General features: G+C 32.1%; 1 protein-coding gene across 5 annotated transcripts in view; it reads right to left on the reverse strand.

The window, feature by feature from the left end:
- The window catches only part of LOC129956864 (FK506-binding protein 5-like), a 245807-nt gene that overhangs the window by 130645 nt on the left and 100170 nt on the right, over positions 1-14992 (reverse strand). The window contains exon 1 of one of the 5 annotated variants that reach the window (XM_056068824.1): positions 7849-7935. The exons of the other annotated variants lie outside the window; for them this stretch is intronic. The gene's annotated coding sequence lies outside the window, so the exon portion shown is untranslated. Of the gene's footprint in view, positions 1-7848; positions 7936-14992 lie in introns of those variants that run through there. 5 annotated transcript variants of the gene reach the window in all.

Consider the following 14992-nt stretch of genomic DNA (forward strand, 5'->3'; position numbering starts at 1 on the left):
TAAACGGAGTACGGAGAAAACATTGTAATCACCACAAATTTTGAAAAAATATACTGGATAAGTACTCACGATTCTGACGATTCTCATCCCACCCTCAGTCCCAAAAGGACATTTTTGGCACTATATCTTTGCCTATGAACATGATGCTTCAAAAACGCTTTGGGCTAGATGGATGAAATTTTGTACACGGCCTTTCAATATAATTTAGCACGATTCACAGAACCAAGAGAACTAGACAGACAAAATTCGATGCGCAGAATTAACATTTATAGCATAGACACCTTTAAATTTTCAGCCAAATCCAACGAGGGATTGACTGTCTGTCTGTCTGCTTGTACTTTCAGAAAAATTTAAAACCAGTAACTCAAACACGCATCTACTTCAAAGGTAACTCAAAGACGACGCATCAAAGGTTCATCTACTTAAATATATCAAAATCAGTATGCTGTTCTGTAACTACAAGAGCATTTTTTGTTCAAATTTTTGTTTCAATCGATTGGGTAAAACGTGTCTAAGACACAAATTCAGTTTTCGGGTACTATTAACTGAATCTTAGGGATTAATCGCCAAATAACTAGCCAAGAATGACATGATAGATTCAGTAAAAATCCTGAATTCTCGCCAAGAGTAAATATTTTGTAATAACTATTATACGCCAATATTTTGCAAGGCGTTCTGTGGGGTAACACCTTTATTCAATGATTACATACTTAATCTTTGCACAGTTCACAACTGCAAAAGTCATCAATTATTATTTACTTTACTTCATTAATTTAATTTACTTTATACTAATTAATTTTTATTTCACTTGGTATTTAATTTACTTTATACTAACCGTCTTTGGCGAATAGTTGTCTCGCAAGGATATTGGTTAACTTTAATTTTAGTTAAAACATTTGGATACAACTTTATATCCATGTTACTATGAAATTTCCTAACATTTATGGTGAAATACTTTAATATTCTTACATATGCTGCTTTGTGCATTGTGTTCATGACACTTTTTCTTTAGAGGCTAACTCATGGCATTATAACGCTATTAAAATGTCACTGGAATATGCGGTTCATCTAACATCAGTATTAACAACTTCAAATTTTCATATGTCTCATAAACTACACAGACATAAAGCAAAATCCTTCTTCTTTAATTTTCAACCATGGAAAAAATAGCAAGATAAGATAGTTGATGGAATGCTGAAAACAGTTAGAATTCCAGGACAACAATGTAATTTATTGTTGAAAATTAAGCAATATATATATATATATATATATATATATATATATATTTAAACATTTCCAAAATTTGCACCAGTATTAAACTAATATCATTGAAAGTACAGATTTTTTTGAGTTTGAAACGGTGTAAAATTAATTTTTGTACAGAACGTTTACAAAAGTCATCGCGGAAAAATTTCAAAATTCAACTTAATTTTTAATTATTTCACATTCTAATTAATATTTCAAAAAAAATCATTCCGAGGTGTGCATTTCCACCCTCTATATTATTTATGTGCTGAATTCGGCAGCTTTTAGGTCAAATAGTCGTCAACACATACGCAGAAAGGGAGAGACGCATTCATTTTTATTATAAGCAGAGATTGCTTTGCCACAAATGAAAGCACTTCCACCAAAAATGCAGACTCCGACAACAGAAATGATGACCCGTCTAGTTTCCTGCTGTCACTTTGCGCTAATTAATGAGGCAACGGTCTAGCTTGCTTTATTTATGTTTATTTGTCTGCAAAACCACATTGCTCATGAAGTTTTATTCTCTTAGACGAATTTTGGAGGGGGGGGGGGTTGGGGGGGGGAGGTCGTTAACTAGTAGAAGACTACTAATGTTGAAAAACAACACGTCAACAGCAATAACAAAAGCAAGAAGTTTAAGGAAATTCATAGCTAGAGTAAGTAAATCTCTTGTCTTTTGTTATAATAAAATTTTCATAATTATTTTAAATGCATTTTTTACAGGGTGTTTATTATTTTCTGTATAAAAGCCCTTCAAAGAGTAAAAAGTGTAACTGCCAAAAATTCGAATTCGAAATTTTGGCGAAGTTCTATGTTTTAACCCTGCCTGATTTCGAAAAACAAACACACTTTTGGAATTATGTCTTTCTGCGAGCGCTAATCCAAAAACGCTTTAAGCGAGACGAAAGAAATTTGGTGCACGGTCTTAAATCCAAATTTGCATATTTATATCGCATTTTGAATAAAATCCACTCAAGTGACCGTCTGCCAGGCCAGTTATTCGAATATAATACTACAAAACTATTCGATAACTACAAAATGAAAAGAACTAGATGCCTAAAATTTGGAACACAGATTTAATGCCTAAAGTGTAGATAAGAAAGAAATTTGGAATCAATTAAATCAAGAAATGGACCACCTGTCGGTCTGTACTTCCGAACCCATGCAAATGCCATAACGCAGAAATGGAATAACTTAAATAGATGAAATTTGGCATGTTATTTTCGATATCTTGTGATTAAAATTTTGGTTTGAAAAAAAGAAAAGGCTAAAATACATATTCGGTTTTCTGGTACTAGTGCATAAACCACATCACAGCGATTAATCGCCTAGAAAAAAAAATCACCGATACATCATATATTAATAGGTTTTTTTTTAATAATTGTTCACCATTGCCATATGGTTAGCAATATACAAGTATCGGTTATATTTAATGTGCTACAAAAGAAAAAAAATATCATGAGCGGATTTTTAAAAATACAAGTCTGAATGCTCATGGAGCACATGTCCTTGCCCAAGGTCAATACTTTTATTGCGGAGGTGGCAAGGTGAATAAGATTTTTATTAGAGAATATGCAAGAAAGTTGTGGGGGACTAGTCCCGCTGATTTACATAACAGAGGGGGAAAAAAGTAAAATTTCAAATGAGGAATATTTCAGGAGCTCTCTAGCACTATTTCAGGAGCTCTCTAGCACTATTTCAGGAGCTCTCTAGCACTTAAATGGAAATAAATATCAGACTTTTCTGATTACTTTTGTTTTATTAATGTTCTCTTCTGTTAGAGTTTTAATCGATCTTCATTTTTTAAAACCTGGATCTTTTCAACATCATAATATTTTACTTAATGTGTGATACACAAAATCTCATCCATGCAAACGAAAGCAAGGTAAATGAAACTTTTTTGTGCTATAGTTTTTCGGACTAAAGTGAATTCAAAATTAAATATTGTTTATTTATTGTTAAAATTGTTTAATTGCATTAATATATTCATAACATTCAATAAAACTGCGAAAATTTAAAATATTTTAAAACTTTTTAGTCAATTGAAGAACACTTTTATTATAAAAGTCTTTCTTGAACGATCCCTTACAGTTGTTTCGTATATCTTCAGTTTTTAATTTGCAATGCAGAGTACAATGTTATTTATGATATTATATATTGTGCAATATATTAGATCATTTTATTGCAACTGTCTAATTCGTTTGATTCATCTTTCTTTTATTTTAATTTGGGGAAATGGAAAAAAAATGGCAAAATTTTAATTTTGTATATGTAGCATTAAGAAAATATAGTAATCGTCAAACAATTTGAACTCGAGATTTTAACGAACGTCCACGTTTCAGACCTTCTAGAGTTCGAAAAACACATTTTTGGAAAATGTCCGTCTGTCTGTGACAAAGAAAACTCATAAAAGCTTTGAACTAGACAGCGGGAATTTGGTATACGGTCTTTACGAAAATTGTATAGATTTATATCAAAAAAGATTTATATCAAAACTGTATAGATTTATATTGTGCAAAATCCGACAGTTCGAATATAAGAAAAACACGATAACTTTAAAACGAAGAGAGCTAGAGAGCTAAAATTTGATACACAGTCTAGGTGCCTTTCTAATTTTGACCCAAAATCAATAAAGTATTGACCGTCTGTCTGTCTGCACTTTTAGAAGCATCTAAACGCGATAACTCAAAAACACAATGACTTAAATATATTAAATTTGATATTGATTTTGTGACTACAAGTGCAGTTTGGAATCAAATTTTTATTTCAATCATTTGGGATAAATGCTCTAAAACACAAATGTGGTTTTTGGATACTGTGAACCGCATATGTGGAATTAATCGCCAAAAAAAGAAAAAAAAAAAACTCTCCAAGAATGGCAAGGCCTATTCTATAAAACTGGTTAATATTTCATAATTATTGTGCGTAAATGCTACGCCACTGAATAACGGTTTTATTTGAGAATATGTGAGAAAGTTTTGGGGTGTCCACCCCTTCTATTTTATTTTTTAAATAATATTTGTTTACTTCTTTCGCCATGTAATTTCATTTTAAATTTTAACTAAATAATTGCGAATCCAATTTATGTATTTATAAACTATTGCTGTCATTTTTTTAGTAGCGCGTTTTCTAAAGTCTGTGGTGTGATAAACAATTTTATGTTTTCAACATTGAAATGAATAGGAAGGGAACGGGAACAAAGTATATTGATGTACTGAAGGAAAACGATGCTCTAATAACTAATAAGCAGGGGAAAATATTTCATTGTATTTTATTCCCAAAATCCGTAGTGGAAATTCACCGCGTAGAAAAAAATTTATAATCAGATGATTTTTTGTCGAAAGATAATTCTCCTCAGTATATTATAAATTCAGTTAATGAAAATAGAACGCTCAGACCCCCCCCCCCCGCACGCACATACACCGTGATCAGGGAACCATTAGAAACGCTTACCTATGTACAAGTAATTTACTTGCAAATTCTCACGTCTACTCCTTTCTTAGTTATAACCCAGTAGCTTCCAAACTATAAAAAATAACAGAAAACGATTCTTCTTACTCAATAAATTCAATTAAAGGAGAATAAAACACTAACATCACACACAACAAGACAAGAGAACCACTGGAAACGTTTACCAATGTGCAAGTAATTTGTATGCAAATTGCCTTAGTTTTTCCTTTCTTATCGATACCCTATTCAATAAACTTTAATTTACAAGTGATTAAAAGGACTAAAAAACAATTTTTCCTGCTCAATGGATTCAATTAAAAGAAAATAGAAAGCTCATACCGCACAGCCCAAGGCAAGAAAAACCACTGGTAGCTTTCACCTGACTAGAAGTAATTTATATGCAAATTGCCATGGTTTTCCCTTTCTAATCGAAAACCAATTCCATAAACTTTAATTTACAAACGATTAAAAGTACTAAAAAATGATTTTTCCTACTCAAATAATTCAATTAAAGGAAAATAAGAAGCTCATACCGCACAGCGCAAGACAAGGAAAACTACTGGTAGCTTTCATCTGACTAGAAGTAATTTATATGCAAATTGCCACGGTTTTCCCTTTCTTATCGAAAATCAATTCCATAAACTTTAATTTACAAACGATTAAAAGTACTAAAAAACGATTTTTCCTACTCAATAGATTCAATTAAAGGAAAATAGGAAGCTCATACCGCACAGCGCAAGACAAGGAAAAACCACTGGTAGCTTTCACCTGACTAAAAGTAATTTATATGCAAATTGCCATGGTTTTTCCTTTCTTAACTATAACGCGCTCTATAAACCTTAGTTTCAAACGAATAAAAGTGGCAGAAAATTATTTTTGTTGCTCAATAGATTCAATTAAGGTAAAATAGAACACTCATATCATACAGTTCAATACCAGAGAACCACTGGAAACGTTTACAAACGTAAAAATAATTTATATGGAAGAACTTTGTCGTCTTTTCCTTTCTTAACTAAACCCAATTTATAAAATTTAAATAAAGTTTTCAAAATAAAAAAATGTCAGAAAAAGATTTTTCCTACTCAGTAGATTCAATTAAAGGAAAATAGAATGCTCATATCACACATCCCAAGAAAGGAAAAACCACCGGTAATGTTTATCTAACTAGAAGTAATTCATCTGAAAGTTACTTCAGTTTTTCCTTAACTCTGGTCGATTCTATAAACTTTAGCTTCTAAATAATTAAAAGTATCAGAAAACGATTTTTCCTACGCAGGAGACTAAATTAAAGGAAAATGGAACTCTCATACCATACACTTCAAAACGAAAAAACCGCTGGAAACGTTTACAACTGTAAAAGTAATTTATATGCAAATTGGTTCATCCTCTTCCTTCTTAACTATAACCCAATGTATAAACTTTTGTTTCTAAACGACAAAAGGCATAAGAAAACGATTCTTTTTATTCATTAAATTAAATTAAAAGAAAATGGAACGCTCACTTTATATACCCCAGGACGTGACAACTACTGGAAACATTTACGAACTTTGAAGTAATTTATATGCAAATTGCACCATCGTCTTCCTTTTTAACTGAAACCAGTTCTATAAACATTTTTCCTACTCAATAGATTCAATTTAAGAAAAACAGTGCGCTCATACACCAAGACGAGAAAAACCACTGGAAACGTTTACCTAACTAGAAGTACTTCATATGCAAATTGCCCCAGTGTTCCCTCTTTTTTTTTACTATAACCCAATCCGTATACTTAAAACTTATGTGCAAACTTAGTTTCTAAATGCTAAAAAATATCAGAAACAATTTTTCCTATGCAGTATATTCAATTAAAGGAAAAGGGAATTTTCATACCATACACTTCAAAACGAAGCGTTTACAAACGTAAAAATAATTTATATGCAAATTGCGTTGTCTTCTCTTTTTTTAACTGTAACCCAATCTATCAACTATAGTTTCTAAACAATACAAAGTATCAGAAAATGACTTTTGCTACTAAGTAAATTCAGTTAAAGAAAAATGGAACGTTCACACCTCAAGATGAGAGAACCACTGGGAACATGCACCCACGTACAAGTAAAAAATATGCATATTGCATCCTTTTCTTAGTTAAAACCCAATCTATGAACTTTAAATAAAGTTTCCAAACGATAAGAAAGAATCGGAAAACGATTTTTCCAACTCAATAGATTCAATTAAAGGAAAATAGAATGCTCATATCGCATACCTCAAGGCAAGAAAAACCACTGATAGCATTTACCTAACTAGAAGTAATTTATATGCAAATTGTCTCGATTTTTCCTTTTTTAACAATAACCCAATCTGCAAATTTTTGTTTCTAAGTTATAAAAAGTATCAGAAAATGATTTTTCCTTCGCAGTCGATTCAATTAAAGGAAGATAGAACATTCATACCATACATTTAAAAACGTAAGAACCAGTGAAAACATTTACAAATGTAAAAGTAATTTATATGCAAACTTTTTCGTCTACTTCCTTCTTAAATATGACCCTATCTATAAACTTTAGTTTATAAACGATAAAAGGCATAAGAAAACAATTTTTTTATTCATTAAATTAAATTAAAATGGAACACTCATAATGTAAACCCCAGGACAAGAGAACCACTGGAAACCTTTACTCACTTAGAAGTAATTTATTTGGAAATCGCGCAGTCTTCTTCCTTTTTAGCTATAACTAATTATGTAAACTTTAGTTTTTTCCAAACAATAAAAATTATTTTTCCTACTCAGTAGATTCAACTAAAGGAAAATAGAATTCTTATATCTCACACCCCAAGACGAGATAAACCACCGGTAACGTTTACTTAACTAGAAGGGATTTATATGCAAATTGCCTCAGTTTTTCCTTTTATAACTATAACCCATTTTATAAAGTTTTTAAATGATAAAAAAAATATCAGAAAACGATTTTTCCTCCTCAATAGATTCAATTAACGAAAAATGGAACGTTCACACCACACACCCTAAGATGAGAGAACCACCGGAAACATTTACCCACGTGCAAGTAATTTATATGCAAATTGCCTCGTTTTCTTAACTAAACCCCAATCTATGAACTTTAAATAAAGTTTCCAAACGATAAAAAGTATCAGAAAACGATTTTTCCTACTCACATTCCATCGGAAGCAAGTTTCGGTATCCGCCGTCCCCCGTAATCCAGCACCGAAAAAGAAACAAGCGAGTGAGTGTATCCGTACCCGAGCGAATTCAATTGTCGTGTGCCTTCCTCGCTTATTTACAACCCCGGGGGATGGCAGTTTTATTCCCCCTCATTCCTTTGTTTCTGGGAAACAATGGCGCAGGAGCGCATTTTTATTCGAGCCCGAAACGCTTTTTTGCCCGAGAGCAGGCAGATCTGTCGGAATAAGAGTTCGATTTACATAAGCGTTACATGAATAAACCTCGCGCTGAGTAAATCTCGACGAAGAATGGCTCGGTGCGCCTACTCCACAAACCTCAAGTTTCACAAAATCTTCATTTTTTTTTTCCTTTCTTTTCTGCCTTTTTTTATTATTTTTTTCACTAGGGAAATTACTTCTTTTTCATTGCATGTTTCCTCAGTTGCAGCAAGGACTAACATTTATCTAGCTAATGAGCAAATGGGTATATCGAAGGCATTTGGGAAACGCACCGATTTTCTCAATAGTACCTTTCGAATTTGAAAGAAATTTTTCCGTGTGGTTGGTTTTCAATAAAAGGTAAGAAATGATGGCTTATATTTTCGATCAGAATGTTTTGGATAATGAGATTGTAAAAATTCCGAGTCAGTTTGGTGAATGTATTGATTTTCCCAATAGTATCTCTCTCGAATTCAAAAGAAAATCTTCTGTTCATAATCATTTGATGAACGTATTGATGTTCCCAATAGTATCTCTCTAAAATTCGAAAGAAGATCTTCTGTTCATAGTCATTTGATGAACGTATTGATGTTCCCAATAGTATCTCTCTAAAATTCGAAAGAAGATCTTCTGTTCATAGTCATTTGATGAACGTATTGATGTTCCCAATAGTATCTCTCTAAAATTCGAAAGAAGATCTTCTGTTCATAGTCATTTAATGAACGTATTGATGCTCCCAATAGTATCTCTTTCAAATTCAAAAGAAGATCTTCTGTTCATAGTCATTTGATAAACGTATTGATTTTCTCAATAATATCTGTCTCGAATTCAAAAGAAAATTTTCTGTTCAAAGTCATTTAATGAACGTATTGATGCTCCCAATAGTATCTCTTTCAAATTCAAAAGAAGATCTTCTGTTCATAGTCATTTGATAAACGTATTGATTTTCTCAATAATATCTGCCTCGAATTCAAAAGAAAATGTTCTGTTCAAAGTCATTTAATGAACGTATTGATGCTCCCAATAGTATCTCTTTCAAATTCAAAAGAAGATCTTCTGTTCATAGTCATTTGATAAACGTATTGATTTTCTCAATAATATCTCTCTTGAATTCAAAAGAAAATGTTCTGTTCAAAGTCATTTAATGAACGTATTGATGCTCTCAATAGTATCTCTTTCAAATTCAAAAGAAGATCTTCTGTTCATAGTCATTTGATGAACGTATTGATTTTCTCAATAGTTTATCTCTCGAATTCAAAAGAAAATCACCGGTAGTTCTCCAATGAGATAAATGAATGTGTGTATGGGGGTTTAATTTGCTGAAAATGAACATTCTGAGCTTATGAGCGCATTAATGTTTCGAAGTTATTTGGAAAACGGACCGATTTTCTTAATGGTATCTCTCGAATTTAAACGAAATTCTTCTTTATGGCTGGTTCTCCAAATAAGGTAAGAGATGATACTTTATATCTTCGACCAGAACGTGTTTGGCTAATGAGCCTATGAATATTCGAAATCTTTTGCAGGAAGTCTTGATTTTCGCAACAGTATCTCTCGAATTAAAAAAGAAAATTTTTCTATAAATTTAGTTCTCTAAGTGAGATAATAAATAATTTGCGGTGTGTGTGTTTAATTTTTTGATAAGGGATATTTATAGGTAATGAATGCATGAAGATAATTTCAAACGGTCCTTCAGAATATGCATTTATTTTCTCAAGGATAATCTTCGAATTTAATAGAAAATATTCTGTATTGGTATCTTCCAGATGCTTTTACATTTTATGTTTCTTGATTATTAAGTATATGAGAAAGAATACTTGTTTGGTAAATAGATTTCATTTTTTAATGGTACAGTACACTTTCGAGCATCCGGCCTAATATGACTGAAGAGCAGGCCGAATAAAAAAAACGCCGGATAGAACGGAGTTTTATAAACACATTTCTTTGCCCACCAATACCAGAAGACAAAGTTTCTATACCACAGCTCAATGTTATAATACGTATTTTCTCACATCTTATTGAGTACCAATCTTTCCATTTATTTCAAACCACGTAGAACGCGACCGCAAATCGGTGAATCATAGAAGCAGTTGTCGGTAACGTGTCGAGTTAAAATAGAGGTTTCTGCTCTGGTAGTTTATATACTGCACTCCACTTTTCAAAAATGTATTAGAGAAAAAGTTAAATGATATAAACTGTTCACATTTTAACATAAATTTTGTAATGCCCAACTTAAATGCAGGAAACGTAAACAAAACATCAACGTAAATCATAGGCCAAGTTCTTAAGAAAAATGACTCAAAGAGATTTTATTTTTCACTGATAAATGATTACACAGATATTAAAAAGTAATCCTAAGATAAGAGCCAAAAGTTATAGTTTCTATTTTTTGAAAACGCCCTTAACAGATGACTGTTTCTACATTTACCCCCAAGAAAAAGTTGCGAATACTGTACATACTGTGCGGTTATAATCAAAAAGAGCGGCAACAATTGACGTCCGTCGCACGCTGACGTAACAATGCTCTTTTCTTGTCGCCGCTTTTATTTTGCACACGACAAATCGACACGGATCTTAGCAGACGTCCGCTTCTAATTCCTTGACAATGTTGCCAATGCCTTCCTCATTCAATTATGATAAAAGAAAATTAAGCTGGATAGTATGGAAGCTGAATAATCACGAGCCGGATACTCGGGAGTGTACTGTATATATAAATGCCATGTAAGGCATTCTCTGGAATAATGCCTTTATTAAAGAGTATGCGAGAAAGATTTGAAGAGACCACTCCTGCTGATTCTTAATATTCTTTGCATACAAAAAAAAAAATTCAGAAACTGACGCCAACTTCCCGGATTTCCCGCCACTTGAAGCCAACCGCATCCTGGAGGCCTTAATCTGCCTCATCTGACGACCGAAAAGAGCTTTTGAGTAGGAAAAATCGAGGACCTGTTTTCTTTTTATCCTTTAAAAGCCGAGTCCAAGGGTAGAAAAACGATTTGGAGAAAGAGAAGGAATGAAAAGCCATTCGCACAAATGGGGAGAGGCAGGAAATGGATGGGGTTGTTGATTGAATAAGTCTTTCAATCCGTCGTTTCCTATCTGGAGTGGACGATGCTTTCTGTTATGCGCAGAGGCAGGGCTCGAGCATCAAACGATTTTTTAACGTCTGGTATTATAAAGAGAGACAGAATTGTAGCCACAAGATTCAGATTTTTTTTAAGTTAGTCTTCTATGGAATAGAAAAATATTTTTAGAATTATTTTTGTGGCAACACGATTGTGCAAATAATTCAAACGGTAACAAATTGCATGAGCTGAATTTGGAATGTGATGCTTGCATTGAAATTACAGAACGTGTTGATTCCATCAAAAGAAAAACATTTTTAAAAAAAGAAATAAAAAAAAAATTTTTTTTCACTGTAATTCATAGTTGAAATAGTACTGTACTTGAATAAAATGCGAGCTGCACTTTTTATTGTAAAAAGTATTGTATTCTTGCACAGGGAACGAGACTCTTTATAACTTCATTTTGAGTTAGCTGAAAATAATAGACGAGTTTCAGGAAAAGCTATTTAATTATTTTCTTAGTTTCATATTTCACACTTAGACAATAACAAACACAAACATAAAAGAAACATGGACACAAAATATACACAACACTCACTTAGAATACAATCTAATAATGAACCCAAAGAAGGATCATGGGAAATATACCTTGATGTTAATAAGATAACGCCATCTGTTGTATCAAAAGAAAAAGTAGTGGAGTTATGTAACCGCTACAAACTTCTTTTATTTACTGCTAGTCGTCTTTGGCAACCAGCTGATTAATAATACACATTGCTTATATTTAATTTCAATTATATTGCTTAGACGCAATGTCATGTCCATGATTCAGTCAAATTGTCAGATGCTAAGCCTGTGTTATTTTAATTACCTTACATATGATCTGATTATTGTACGCATGAGCTTTTCTAATAGAGACCAGATCCATGACTTCATAGTGTTATTAAAAACTTAAATGTCCTACTTATGTGTGTTCTAAATTTAGCAGAATTGTAATTTCCTTTTTTATATACGCCCTATAAACTACTCTGATATTAAATAGAATATTTCTTCTTTATCTTTCTACAATGGAAGAAAATCAACAGTATTCGATGTTACAATGAAAATGATTTCAATTAAAAATATTGTTGAGAAATATACTTAATAATAATGTATTAAAAAAAGATTAAATCTAGATTAAGGAATTTTACAGCAGCTAAATTCGCAACATTGAAAAGATAATTTTTTTGAACTTTTAAAAACGGCGTAAAAATTATTTTTGTACTGGAATATTACCGAAAGGTATCAAGGAAAATTATCAAAATCTTCATTAACTTTCAATTAATTAATTTAATTCTTATTAAAGTTTCAAAAAAATCGTTCCAAGGTTCATATTCTCACTTTCCAAAGAATATATTTTTTTTTTCTAAATTTAAAAGTCGTAGGTCAAACATCTGCCCTGTAGAGAGCCAAAATACATACACAAATATTCATATTTATTAGCAGAAAAGATGATAATGTCTTTTCACAGGCATTCTTTCTGAAATCATAAAATGTTTTCGCGCAAAGGAAGGTTCAGCAGGTAAGGAGATCCAAATTAAAAATAACATCATGCTTTGGTACTTTGAACCACCTATTACTCATCCCTTTTATTTTTCAAGATTTTAACTCAAGATTCTAACGGATCTTCATATACCAGACCGCCCTGAGTTTGATAAACACATTCTTGGAATTATGTCAGTGACAAAAATAATTCAAAACCGCTTTAAGTTAGGCGGTTGAAATTCGGTATAAGGTCTTTATACCAAATTTGTAAATTTTTATCAAGTTTTGAGTGAAATCCAGTCAAAGAAAGTCTGTTTGTCCAACTGTTCGAATATAATAATAAAACCCAAAAAATAAAAAATGATGAAAATCGGTTGGCTAAAATTAGTATACATCTATACCGTAGATAATTGCCAAATGTTGAACTAAATACAATATCGGTTTAACCGTCCGTAAATTCAAAAACATTTCACCGCGATAAATCAAAATTGCAATGACTTAAATATGTCAAATTTGATATGGCATTTTGTGACTACACGTGTAGTTTTGTGTCAAATTATTTTTGCAATTGATTAGTAAAAAAAAAACGTCTAAAAGACTAATTTGATTTTCGGATAATATTGATCGCATACCAGGGATTAATCGCCATCTTTAATTTGCCCGGATAAATGTTTACTGAAATTTTTAATAAATATTATATGTAGCCTAGTGTTAATGACTTGTTCTATCAAATTATTTCACATTTCAAATGCTGATATGCATATAAATCACATTATTTTAGAAGCCTTTCGGAATTCTGTGCATTATGCTATGCACTTTTTTGATATGCACTCTCTGTCTGTATCCAAAATAAGTAGGTGCACACACAGAGCATAGAAACATAAGAAAAAGCAGATTGCGTTTAAAAATGGGAGTATGCCAAAAATTTTCGCCATTGTTTGATTTTGAAATTAATCTTTTATCAAAAGAACAGGAAATTTTGAAATATTTTATTAAAAGCATATTTTACACTGAAAAAAAAAGCCGAATTTTTGTTCATTGATTATCAACAGTAAGAAAAAAAGTCAGAAGGAAATGAAAACTATATTGAACCTCACTTTAACAATGAAATATATTGTTATAAAAGGAAGTTAAAATAAGTTTTAAAGGGAATTAAAACTAAGAAAAATGTTATACGACAAAACATTAGGTGTCATTGATTATGACAATTTTTTGATTTAAATATCATTTTTATGTTGAAATATTTTCAAAACTATTAATGGAAAAAAAATCAAAATTTCGCTACATTTTTAATTAATTAAAATTTCAAAAAAATCGCGCGTTCAGATGCACATTCCGGTCTTCGAATATGTGTCGAATTTTGATAGCTCTAGTTCTAACGGTATGGTCTGTAATCACACAGGCACATACACACCCAGATACACAGACATATACACACACATACACACAGACACATACATACACATACACGCAGGTACAAATACATACACAGATACGCGTATATACATACATACATAGACAAACAGGCACATACATATTCGTCTTTATCATTAGTAGAGATAAAGAATCACTTCCTTGTCATATTATCGGACATCTTCACTCGTTCGATACCGGCAATCTCGGTTTATATTGGATATTTCACACTCTGCTGTATATCTTTCTTTTTATGTCCAATATAAATCAGCAATGAAGAAAAGTTCACCAACTTTTCCCCAGCTCCAAATTTAATTCATCAAAGCCGAAGGGTTTTACAACTCATTTCCGGAGTGGACGAAAGTTTCCGGTTTTGGCGTATTAATTCCCCATGTCGTTTAATATGGGTCGCCTCTTAGTAACCGAGGGACGGAAAAAGGAGATGGCCGACGGCCAAAAAACTCTTTTCCAAAAAGACGGGACAGAAGAAAAAAAAAGAAAAAAGACTATATTCTGGCCGTGACCTTTCCCGATTGCAGATGGGTAGGGTGTACGTGCTTGGAATGCGGACCAGGGCCAGGAATTTTCCGATATCTCTTTTCTTTTCAGAAATATTTCGGGATTCTGTCAGTTGGAAATAGTTATCTAATATTTTTGGTGTCGCTTTTTGCTAAAAAATATTATCATTGTCCAATAAAGTGCTGATGAAACGGTGGGAAATGTTTTTCAATTTCTCGTTTACGAAGTACAGAGAAAGTATTAGAATTGTCACAAAATTTGAACTCGAGATTTTGACGAATCTTCTCGTTTAGGACCTTCTTGAGTTCAAAAAAACACATTTTTGGGAAATGTCTGCATGTCCGTCCGTCTATCTATGACAAAGATAACTCAAAAACGCTTTGAGCTTGACTGATGAA

The sequence above is a fragment of the Argiope bruennichi genome, chromosome 11 (genome assembly GCF_947563725.1).
Source record: "Argiope bruennichi chromosome 11, qqArgBrue1.1, whole genome shotgun sequence".
NCBI lineage: Eukaryota > Metazoa > Arthropoda > Arachnida > Araneae > Araneidae > Argiope > Argiope bruennichi.